The sequence below is a fragment of the Lissotriton vulgaris genome, chromosome 12 (assembly GCF_964263255.1).
Source record: "Lissotriton vulgaris chromosome 12, aLisVul1.2, whole genome shotgun sequence".
Taxonomy (NCBI): domain Eukaryota; kingdom Metazoa; phylum Chordata; class Amphibia; order Caudata; family Salamandridae; genus Lissotriton; species Lissotriton vulgaris.
The window spans coordinates 627066851-627079180 of NC_141700.1; positions in this window are offsets into that span (position 1 = coordinate 627066851).

Consider the following 12330-nt stretch of genomic DNA (forward strand, 5'->3'; position numbering starts at 1 on the left):
AGCTAAGCTAAAAATAATTTCTGGAGGTAAATCACACTTCTTCGCTTCGCCGGTGGCGGTTCAGTAATGGTTGGACGCCGTGGAGCCGGAGGCACAGGCAGGTGGAGACATCGACAACTGGAGGGAACCCGGGGTTTCCTCCCCTGGTTCGGCGACTAGGCGCATGGAAGGAGACGAACAGAGCCAGCGATCCTGGCGTTCCAGGTAGAACAGTTCCCATTGGGACTCGCCACGGGACAACTCAGCGAGATGAGGACACAGACATTGATGCAGTGATTCTTCGAACTGTAACGTATACCATAGACATTGTACTGCTGGGGCTGATGTAAGTGAGTAATTGTGTGTCTGACCTGAAACTCTATGACTTCATACTGAATTTTAAAATATTTCAGTCCTGAGGAAATAACGCACTGGGGCAGCGCGGGAAGGGCGGCCACGGAGGGGGTCGGCTTACGTTTTTTCCCACAAGAAGTTCCTCGGAGAGGGCTCGCCTCTCTCCGGGGTAGGGTTGGGTGACAGGCGCTCTACTAATTGGGATGGTGGGTAGTTTGGAACCCACAGAGCAGGGAGCAGGGTGGGGGGAACTGTTTCACGGGGAGAGGAAGGTACAATGCATGACGGTGGGGGGAAGGGAATGGGAGACTCCACAAATGCGGTGGTGAACAATGTTTGCTTTCAGCAGAAATGTTGGGGGGGTAGCTGGGAGGGCAGGGGAGTTGGGAAGGTTTTACGGTCACGTGTAGTTAGCAATGCCGGAATCGACCCGAGCACCATAATGCAGGCACAAATCATTTCACATAGTAACGGTTATGGCTAGGAGGTGGGAAAAAAGTCTCAAAGTTCTGAGCTGGAACGTCAACGGGTTGGGAGACAGACTCAAACGCACCATAGTCCTGCAATTCATTAAAAGGTACCAGCCGGAAGCAGTCCTACTTCAAGAAACACACCTCATGGGGAACACCTGTTAGGCCCTCAACAGATGGGGGTATACCCTTGCTGTCCACTCTGGCTTCACCTCAGGTTCCAGGGGTGTGGGGATCCTGTTGCACCGCTCATTGCCCCTTCACATAGATCACACGGAGTCAGACCCTCAGGGCCGCTTTGCAGTAATGTCTGGCAGATTGGAGGGATATCGTCTGAACCTCCTCTCCGTCTACATCCCAAATGGCCTCCAAACTCAAGCATACACAGATCTGGGCAAACTGCTACTCTCCCTCCCTGATGGGCAGTTGGTAATGGGAGGAGATTATAATGCGGTAGTGTCAGGCACCCTGGACAGGCACCCCCCCAGAGACATACCACAGGGGCAGAAATGGCTGGCGGACTTCCTGGAAGCCTTTGGGCTCACAGACGTCTGGCGACTGCTTCATCCAAATGATACTCACTTCACCTTCTTTTCCGGGCCACATCGCTCATTCTCCCGCCTCGACTACATCCTCACTATACTGCAACACAACACAACGATACAAGAAGCAAAACATCTTACCCGCGGCATATCTGAACTCTCAGCGGTTTTTACACATATGACATACGGGACTCGACGCGAGGGCTGCATTACACCAATAAGCGCTTGGCACCTACACAATGAGGAGACTAGGAAGAAACTAATTAAGGCAATCACCCAATATTTTGACACTAACGTAGGGTGGGTGAACTCCCCAGTTACCCTATGGGAGGCATTTAAAACAGTGATCAGGGGAGAGGCGCTATCGGTCATTGCGGTAAAGCGAAAAGATAAAGAACAACAGGTAGCCGCCATGGAAACAGACCTCGCGAGGCTGGAGAGGGAAGCGCGGGAGACTGGGGCACCGGACGTACAACATAGACTACAGCTCAAAACAGCAGAATATAAGGAGCTAGTTACGCAGGGAGCTCAAGCAGTAGCCAGACACAAGATGGGGAAAATATATGACCAGGGCGACAAAGCTGGGAAGCTTATAGCATGGCTCGATAAAAAAACAACAGGCTAGCAGAGTAGTACCAGAAATCCGAACGGACACAGGGACTGTTATAACCAAACCCAGGGAGATAGTGGCTGAATTTGCACGACACTACAAAAAGGTTTACAGCCGGGAGTCGGACCGTCCAGAGGAGGACTCTATGGCCCTCCTGGCGGACATCCGAATGCCTTGCCTGTCGGAAGAAGACCGAGAGGCCCTCGAGAGCCCGTTCGAAGTCACTGAGCTGCAACGCGCAATCACTGACCTCCGCCCAGGCAAAGCCTTAGGACCCAACGGCCTCCCAATAGAGCTCTACAAACTGAAGCCGGATGCACTTAGTAGATACCTGAAACACATGTTTGATAGAAGCAAAGAGACTGGAAGGTTGCCACGAGACCAACGTATAGCCACTATCGTGGCAATACCTAAAGAGGGAAAACCTAAAGAGTCTTGTGCTTCATACAGACCAATCTCGCTGCTCAACGCAGAGCCGAAAATCCTGGCCAAAACACTGGCAAATCGACTCCAGTCGGTCCTCCCTACCTTGGTCCACCCGGATCAATCAGGGTTCATGCCTCACCGCAACACCGCACTCAACATACGACGCCTTCACGGGGTGCTCGGGCAACGACACAGGTTGCGAGAAGATGCGGTGGTGGTCTCTCTCGATGCCACTATGGCATTCGACACCTTAGAGTGGCCATACATGATCGCGGTACTTCGTAAACTGGGCTTTGGGCCTAATTTTATATCGTGGATCTGTCTCCTCTACACTGACCCGCTGGCCCAGATAGTAGTGAATGGTAAAGCTTCCGAGATCTTCACCCTAGAGAGGGGGACTAGACAGGGATGCCCTCTCTCACCTCTCTTATTCGCACTCTCCCTTGAACCGCTCGCGGCCTGGATAAGGCAAGATGTCTATCTTAAAGAATAGCCTGGACAGAAGGATGGGAGGACAAAATCTCCCTATACGCCGATGACATACTACTGTACCTCACCAGGCCGCGTGGATCTATAATGGCGGCGCTCGACATCTTCACGAGCTTTGGCCGAAACTCCGGATTTCGGATAAACTGGAGCAAATCCCACTTGTATGTACTCCACGGGGCCCCTCCGAGGCTCCCTGACACATGTCCCATAACAGTGGCGGAAGACGGCTTTCGATACCTAGGAGTTTTTGTCTCCACAGACAAGACTCTGCTACACGAGAGAAATCTACTACCACCTTTACGACGGCTCCAGCGGGACGCTAAATCCTGGCAGCAACTCCCATTATCATTGCTGGGCCGTGCAGCCCTCTTCAAGATGATGGCGTTGCCAAGATTGCTCTATGCATTGCAGAACTACCCTGACCTAGTACCAAAATCTTACTTTGCAGCAGTTGAAGCGGCACAACGTGGCCTCCTATGGGCAGGGGCGCCTAGAATCGCAATGCGTTAACTCACATTGGGGTGGTATGACGGTGGAATCGCCCTCCCCGACATCCGCAAATACTACTGGGCCGACCACCTCGCGGCGATTAACCAAGGAACATATAGTGACGGGAACGAACCCGGGTAAGGGATGGATAGATGGCTGTTACCTGGGGGCAACTACGAGATCGCACTCTACTCTAAACCAGGTAAAATACAACTTACGGGCCCAACACAACACTCAGTACAGATATGGCACATTGCACAGCGGGAATTGGGGTGGTCGGACGTCCTTACAATGTCAACTCCACTCTGGGCCTCCGAAAAGCTTGGCAACTTGGGGCGTACAAAGGGGTTCCGTAACTGGGACCTGATAGGAATCTCACAAATAAGAGACCTCTGGGGCCCTAAAGGAATCCACACTTTCACCCACCTACGGGAAACATATGACCTAGCACATACCGAACACTTCTGATACATGCAAGTGCGGCACTCCCTACAGGTGAACATTCCACCAGATACGACACTGCCACAGTCCTCTCCACTAGAGGACAGATTATTGGACGGACTCATCCCAGAGCACGCCATCTCCCTTACTTACAAAAAATTGATAAATAATCCCCCCGACACGCTCCTTCCCCTAAAAGAGAAATGGGTCACTGACGGATTAGAGATAGATGAGGAAGAATGGATGTTCGCTCTTGCCTCCCCTAGGGAGGTGGCGATATCGGCCAGATTGTGATTAGTCCAACTGAAAATCCTACACAGAGGGTATATCTCCTGTACTAGGCTTCAAGCGATGGGGAGGGGAGGAGACGGGCTCTGTAGACGGGGATGTGGAGGGACAGGCACCTTCTTTCACATATTATGGGACTGTCCGATAGTGCAAAAATACTGGAGAAGAGTGGTGCGGTGTATGCAGGAGGTTTGGGAAGTCGACATTCGTCTTGAGGCTAAAAGATGTCTCCTGAACATTTGGGAACCCATGGACCTATCTCCGAAAGGGAGAATCTGGGTGACACTTGGGCAGATGATAGCAAAGAGGAACATTGCTAGAAATTGATGGACTGGCAAAGCGACATGGATTGGTGCATGCTGCAAGAAAAAACTGTGTATATAGCAAGAGGGTGTCCCCGCAAATGGGGAGAAGTATGGGCAAAATGGAACGACTTTAGGGGCAACATATGTGAGCCTCCTCCTGTCCCACAGTTCGGCCCAGAAGACATAGACTAAACTTTTTCTAAAACAGCTATAATCGTGGCAATGTATACATTACAGATGCATTACTGGTGCTGAGGCGGAGTCGAGACTAATGTAACACTTCCAAAACACAGTTTAATGTTATAAAATATAAAATCGGACCTACATGAATCCGTTTCTCGAACGACAACCCAAACACGCACATTGATCTACAACGCCGCCGTACCCCTGGGATGTCGGCACATGGGCTGTGTAACTTGGTTATGATTGCAACATAAGAACTTGCTGCTGCCGGCCCCAGGGTTGTGTGCGAAAAGCTGTGTAATTCCTAATGGTACAATAAAGGTCTTAAAAAAAAAAAAAAAGAGCCGAGCACCCTCCGGGGTCTGCCGGACTTGTCCCCTAGTTCCTACTTGTAGCATTTCTTTTGCAGGTCCTTCTCCCATAGACTTTAACACGTGGCGCTCAAGGCTACCAATGTGACCAGCACCTCTGCACCCAAATTCACCAGGGTAGGTAAAACCGAATTGCTGGTGGTTTCATGGACCTTGGCCCCTAAGCACCTTAAGTCCTAGAAGGTATCCTTCAAAAAGGTTTGCAAGTGTATCTATGCAGTGTATGTTTCTCCCATATGATAACTTACCCCATTTGAGGCTCATACTTTAAAACCGTTTTTTTACTGTATTTTCTTTTTCTACAAAAATCTATAACTCCTAAGGTACTTACCTGATTCCAATGATCTTGGTGTCTAAAAATATATAAAAATCTGTTTTACTTTTCTAAATTTGTTTTGGATTTTCTTCTGAGTGTGTGTCACATTTATTGACTGTGTGTACAACAAATCCTTAGCACTACCCTCTGATAAGCCTCAGATGCTCAACTACACTACCATGAAGAGAGCATTTGATATTATTCATTTAAGCCCTATAAACAAATAAGGGCTGCCTGTACTTTTTGCATGGTATGCCCTTACATTGACACTACTACGTAAAAAAACAGCTTCCTGCAAATGCATATACCTTTTTGTTTGTAGGTGGTGAAAGGGGCTTCATCCAAACCGACGCTTCAGTTTTACTTACTTACCATCCTTCTCGCCCCGTTTCCCCCCGAGCTTGGTGGTTATTTTAAGAGGTACAAAGGATCTTAAGCTTCAAAGAGACCTGGGTCTATCTGCTTGTAAACCTGTTATAGCCCCATTTCTGACAGTACCGTTCCATAGGAGTGTGGAGTGAAGACTTAACACAGGAAACATAGAGATGCTAGTCAGAGAAGAAAGATCTGGCAGGAAAAATACATGTCAGTTAGGGAGAGGGAGCTAATGCTACTTAAGGGGAAGGATGCCATTGAGTGGAAGGAGAGCAAATTCTGAAATGGAATCCCCTCCCTCCCCAAATAGCACTGCCACCCAAAATTGTAGTAACACATTTTCCCCATCTCTTGTAAGCCATCATGAATCTTATCCATGGGCTCTCAGCTACAGACAGCACTACACTGCTCCACAGTTAGATATGTGCTACGTAACATGCCCACTTTTGGGAAGAGAGTGTGTATAAAATTGCTTTATTAGATGAGGGTTTTAGGTGCCCATCTCAGGTACCAACTACCGTCCATGCCAGGTTGAACCACTAAAGGCACGAATAAAACCTGAGTTCAACCCTCTAGCAGACAGGCTTAAGTTAGAGGCAATGCATAAAGTATTTATACAGTACAAAAACAGGAATAAAGTTAAAATGCAAAACAATGCACTAACCAGATTAATTCTTTTCAAGGGTTTTACCTTCTGATTTCAATCCTTTTAGTCCCAGTCCACGACAGGAGAATACTTCTGAAGCCTTCCAAGACTTCAGAGGAGGCACTGAGACATCCAGAGTAGCAGGCAGAGGCCAACAGGAGGGTCCAGTCCAGGTCCTATTGCTACTGGTCAGTTGGGCAATTGCAAGAAAAGGCCTCTTGTAGCTTGTTGTTTCTCTGTAGCTTTAAGAGGTCAGCCTTAGGACCCATGGAGTCCACTTCTTTGTCCTGGGTACAATAGGGAATGCAGGTTCAGTTATCTGGGGCTTTTCTCCGGTCTCAGACATTAGGTTCAGTCCTCTTCTGATCTTCCACAAGTCCTGGAGTGTTCTGAAGTGGGTGCTTTGGAGGTTCCATTTATGCCTGGCACCAGCTAGTGGGTGGGACTGACTCATGTCTAGTGGGTGGGACTGTCCCATGAGGCCACCCTAACCAATGTGTTAACATTTCCTGGGGCTAACCCTACTCACTTTGGGCATTTTCAAGAAGGCAATTTAATTCGCAATGAAGCGGCTCTGATGGCTGGGTGTGTGTGTGGAGAGAGTACTATGTTATCCTAGCACCCACCCAAATCTAACACTAAAATACAGTTGTAGGCAGTCCTTGTACCCCCAACACACTCAGAGACAAAAGTCTGGTATAACAAAAGCTGAATTCTAATCAACCAGACAGTAGATACACACAAAATATTCTGGCATTCTGTATCTCTACTTATATGTAAAACTCTAGAAGACCTGTCAAACAAGTCTTGGCACTCCGGCAGGATCTGATACTGTGATGTCAATAAGAGGCCCACTGTGATGGGTGCCAGTCTGGCTGTGGGGCCAAAAGAAGAGACTCTCGCCGGGACGTCCATTATTTGCTCCACAGACTAAAGAGTTTGGCAGTAAAGATGTACCCAGTGGATTGAGGGTGGACACTATTCTCCTCATATTAGATAGACGGTGGACCCTGAAAATACATGGCCATCGCCAGTCTGCCTGTTCTGATATCTTGGTAGCCAATATACTTTTAATTTACTATCACAACTTTGAGCAGAGTGACTAATTTACCAGGTCCTGATGAATGCCACTAATCCCCGCTGGGGTCAATCATGGGCAGAAACATGTTGACTATCTACAGAGGTCTATTTAATTAAAACCCTAGGTCCTCTCCTTTTTAATCCTATCTTAGTGAACCATGAATAAAATGGATTCGTCCCTCAGGAGATAGTTTTATCTAACACTCCTTTTGCACGCTACCCCTCACCCACCCTATAACATCCCTCATCTTTAAAACACATCAGTTCCTCCCGCAAAGGAGTTGTAGCCCACACCTAGGACCTTTTAGTCCATAGGTGAGGAGGGAATCCAATGATGAAGTATGTCACCTTCGGGTGAGTGAGGATTCTTGTGCTGAAAGGAATTCTCCCAGTGGCGTAATAATATATATAAGGGGGCTCTCTGCAAAATATGCTGAAGGGGCCTGCACACAAATCAGTAGGGGCTGAGGGGGCCCCCTCCAGTATGGGTAAGCCTGGGCGGCCTTTGTTACGCCCTAAATTCTCCACTGACAGCTCTCTCTCACACACACATACAGTCGTATATAGGACACTATATAGATATACTGGGGTTCTTATGTTTTCTATTTTATGACCATACATACGTTTAGTGAGTTGCATGGACAAAAGAAGGGAGCAGATGTGGGTGTTAACTATATCTGCTTGTGACAAGTAGGCCTTTTGAAGTTCACCAATGGCCTTGGCGCAGCCCGCAGGCCATCCTATCAAGGAGAGGACAACACCTCCCCACACCCAAGGCCCTTTGTCCCTGTCCTTACAGCAGTTCACACCTTCCAGTGAGGGACCCCTCAGCAGCCAGGTCACAGGCAGAAGTCCCAAAAAGACCTTAAAGGCTTTAGGCAGAGAACAGGTCGCTTTTATAAAGTACCATGTCTTTAGTAGTTAGACAAAACTCGACTTTACCATGAAATTGGATTTGTTTCCCTATTAAAACGAGTCATTAAAATATTCTTCAAGCTGAATCCCAATGGAAATCATCATTATAAGGTGTTATAATATAATCCAGTGCTTTCTTTTTAAAGTAGCAGGCCTTGCCACAATGAAAATAGCGTTGAGGCTTTTTCACTGTAAGGCCATGTGGAACATTAAACTTTTACATATTCTACTTTTAAATACCATGCACCCTGACTCAAGGGCAATAAGGCCTGCCTTAAGGGTGACTTAATAATATTTAAAAAGAAGATTTAGACCTGTCTATAGGGTTTATTTAGACAGGTCGAATTGGCAGTTTAACACCTTGCACAGTGAGGCACTGCTGGCAGGCATGCAGTCATGTTTACATTGTCACTGTAGTGGGTGGCACAATGGGTGCTGCAGTCCACTTGTGACATTTAACTTACAGGTCCTGGGTACACTTTGGTACCATATACAATTGACTTATAGGGTAATGTAAATATGCCAATCAAGTGTATATCAAGTTTACCATGTTGAAAGGAGGAGCACAATCGCTTTACCATAGGTTAGGAGTAAAGTGCAACGAGTTTTATCGCCGAAAAAAAAAGGATTCAGCAAAAATGCAAAAAAATACAGGGTGACCCTGCAGAAAGGGCGCATTTCCAACCAAATGAATAAAAACAATTCTAGCAGCCAAACGGAGATGAATCTTAGTTGCAGTGCCACATTCTACAAGATGGCGTGCAGTTTCTCACAGAAGCGAGAGATGGGGCACTAATGCCAAATGCAACTCAGCTAATTGTGCAACCGCCTCTATCAGGAAAGTACAAGCGTGTCTATGAGCTCTTTTGTCAGGGAACTGACCACAAACACCTTTAAAAGGCCAAGCCACTATCTTCATCACAGCCTCCTAATGGTGCTTAAGAGCAGCTCTTGGAAGCGAGGCGCTGCCCCTAATGAGCTCTAGTGCTCAAGAACAACTTACATTGTTTTTTGAAAATGAAATGAAAGTATGCCTGACCTCTTGCTGAGTATAATTAGACTCCTCCAGACTGATGGAAGATGATAACGCACCACTAACAGGAAGGAATATTTACATTAGCGCAAGTGTTTTGTAGATCTTCCACAAGAGTGGTGCTTTTCAGGAGACATGGCCGCATGAGCTAAAGCACGACTGCAAGGTTCTCAGCTCCTAGAAGTGTCTAGGCCATCCCGACTCCTCCCGCCATGGTAAAACGAGCTGGGGCTTATCTCGTAGACTGCAGAACATGGACGTCGATTCGCCTAATTGGATCCCGGGTAGCAGAAGTGACATCTTGTGCCCTCTGTCATCTGCACTCCCTTTCGAAACTTGACAGGAAGTGACATCACTTGACCTTTCACCCTAATGACCGCACAGGAAGGTGATGCGATGTTTTGCTCTTACAGTGACAGGACGTAAAATAAGTAAAGATAACTTTCCAGGGGATAATGTGCCTGCTGTAGAGATCTGTGTCTTACTCAGAGGATGCACATGCTGTAGGTTCATGCAGTAGAGATTCGTGTGTGACATCCTAGTAAGTGATTTAGATCCAAGTAATGTATCTCAATAGGTTAGTGAACCTTTTGCAGAGGGGAGATTGTATGTGTGTCTTTTTAACCAGTCGGGCACACAGGTTCACACCCTGTACAACCTGTTCACCAGTTACAGTCTGGACAGCTCCTCCCTCTCTTCCCTTCAGCCTAAACCTAGGTTACTTCCCCTCCCAAACTGGTGCAGCCTGTCTGCCTCTTACCTCTTCTTTCTGAACATCACACAATCCATTTGGTTCTTTGAAGGGTCTCAAACACCCTCAGTGACAAATTTGACATAGAATTATCTTTGAAAAAGCACGAATCGTAATCAGCGTTCAAGTAAGGTTCGATTTTTTTTGTCGTTCCAGAAAATGTAGTAAAATTATTTTAAATAAAAAAAATGCTTAAAAGCAATATTTCAATGCACCAAACACAAGAAATTAAAATGTGGTAACTGGGTTAGATATACATTCATGGCAGGGCGCTTTTCAGTGATTAAAAGGCACCACGGACTAGAAGTAAAAGGGAGGGTTTTGACAATGCAAGACATAGAATTTGTTGAAGAGCAAAATTATCTAAGACTGATGCCACGAGGTACTAAGATGGGCACAGAGCTCTGCACCCAGCAATCTTATGGTGGCATGCGTTCAAATACCACTACTGCCATCAATGGCGGGAATTTGCAGATCAGTAGGGAACGGGGAGAGCTAGGACACTCTAAAGGTGGTGTTTTGCGAACTTCATGGCAGTGCTTAATTTGTAAAGGAATGAGTGCTGGTGCCCAAAGCTCTGCTCCGGCGGTGCTTTTACAAATCTGCACATCGAATACCAAGGTTGTGTAGTGTTGAATTCACCTCGGGATCTTTGTTCCACAGACACTGCTGCCCCTTTATCTGGCTCTTGCCAGTCCCTGCCTTCTCCCTTGCCTTCTCCTTTGGTGACGGTTCCCGTCTTTCACTTCCTCCTTATGCCCCATTTGTATGTTTTTATCTCTCTTGCAGGTAGTCAATATCTGATGAGGAAAAATAAGTGCCTGTCCCCAAAAATTAGTGCAGGTGGGCTCCCCCAGCAGGCACTGGCTAAAATTAAGCATTGCTCCTTGGAAAACCAGCGTGTGCAGTACTCACTCATATAGTAAACCCTGAATCTCGCAGTTGGTGTTGGGAGTTTAAGCGGCCAAATGACGAGCTGTATCGTGGAGGGTAGTTACAGACCATGTTGCCTAAGCCATACAAACACAGGATTCTAAAAGGCGTGGGCCAGATACAGGAAGTAGTCACACCATGAAGTTGGAGAAAAGACAGAGCTGGAGCCAAAATAGGATGAAATGTTAGTACAGGCAAAGATATGGGAGATTAAATTTCATCAAGTGACCAAATGACTCATTACAAGACTGTATAATGATGTCATCACTCGCAGTACACAGATCCTACACAGAGCTAGTTTACAAGTCCTGCCCTCAGATAGGAGGACTATTGCGGGAGATAAACAGTTCTAACAGGCTCAGGCAACATGCCTGTCCTCACCCTAAACAGGTTTTAGGGTATCAGGCTTCAGGCAGCTGAATTATCTCTTAAGTTATTTTACAAGTGCACAGATCAGACCTATCCTTTAGAAACAATAAACCTTACAGGATCAGACCTTAGCAGAATGATCCCTCCCATTGCTCGGGACCATAAACATTTAAACAAAACTTCTCCGATTGTACAACCCAGTGCAGTAACCAGCTAAGTGGACTTTGATCATAAGAAATACCATAAGGGATGTGCTGAGCTGCTGAAAGCTGCCACCTTGCTAAAAGCCATAAACTGTGTGCCTGTCTCTCACACCTCTTCATCCACCACACAGCTAAGCGCTGCGTCCCATAATACGATAATAGTACCTCGGTGGTCATCACCCACAACAGTTCCCCATTCCAACCACTAACTTTGCACAGCTTAGCTTCCGGCCAAAGGAGTCAAGCACTTCAGTGCCCCACATAGGGGTAGTTGCGGTATATAAATGTTGCTCTACACTACAATGCAAAAGAGAGACCTTATGGGCTCTGACTTAAGACAGGCAAGTTATCCTTCAAAATATACAAAAGGACAGGCTTAAATCGCACACAGCAGAACTACATTATTTTTTTTGGTAGGCACGGGGAGATTAATTGATTTGCCCAGAATCACAGGATGTGGACTTGACCTTAAGGTATCAGAGCGCTTTACATGAGCACCAGTTGTGTTATGCGTGGGGAGATTAAGTGACTTGTCCTGAATCACAGGATGTTGAGAGTCCCTGCCGATCCTCGAACCCGGTTTCCCAGCTTCGAGGTCCACCTCTCTAGCCGTTAGACCACATCTCCTCACCTCTTTATATTGCATATCCTGACCCATGGGGTGGCAGAATGGTGATTGCTAATGGGCTCCTGGGAGACCCTGTCGCAGTGCACGTTTGAAACAACACCATCCTTGAAGCCTAGCCCTTCCTCCCCTTCCTC